We start from the raw sequence: 223 nt of genomic DNA on the forward strand, positions 1-223 counted from the left end.
GAGGGATGTTGTTTTACACTTTTTTTGCAAATCTTTACTGTCCGGCTTAATAGGAAACAACCAAATTCTCATATATGTGTCCCCATTCAGTCTATTGTGATATATTATTTTAGATGAAGGATAAGAAGAAAATCTAACCTCACACAGATTCATAGTTGGAAAAGGTAATTGTGGATATTCTTTTTGAATACTATAGTAAAAGTTGACAAATGGTAATTTCTTA

This window comes from Equus przewalskii, chromosome 7, assembly GCF_037783145.1.
Source record: "Equus przewalskii isolate Varuska chromosome 7, EquPr2, whole genome shotgun sequence".
Classification (NCBI taxonomy): domain Eukaryota; kingdom Metazoa; phylum Chordata; class Mammalia; order Perissodactyla; family Equidae; genus Equus; species Equus przewalskii.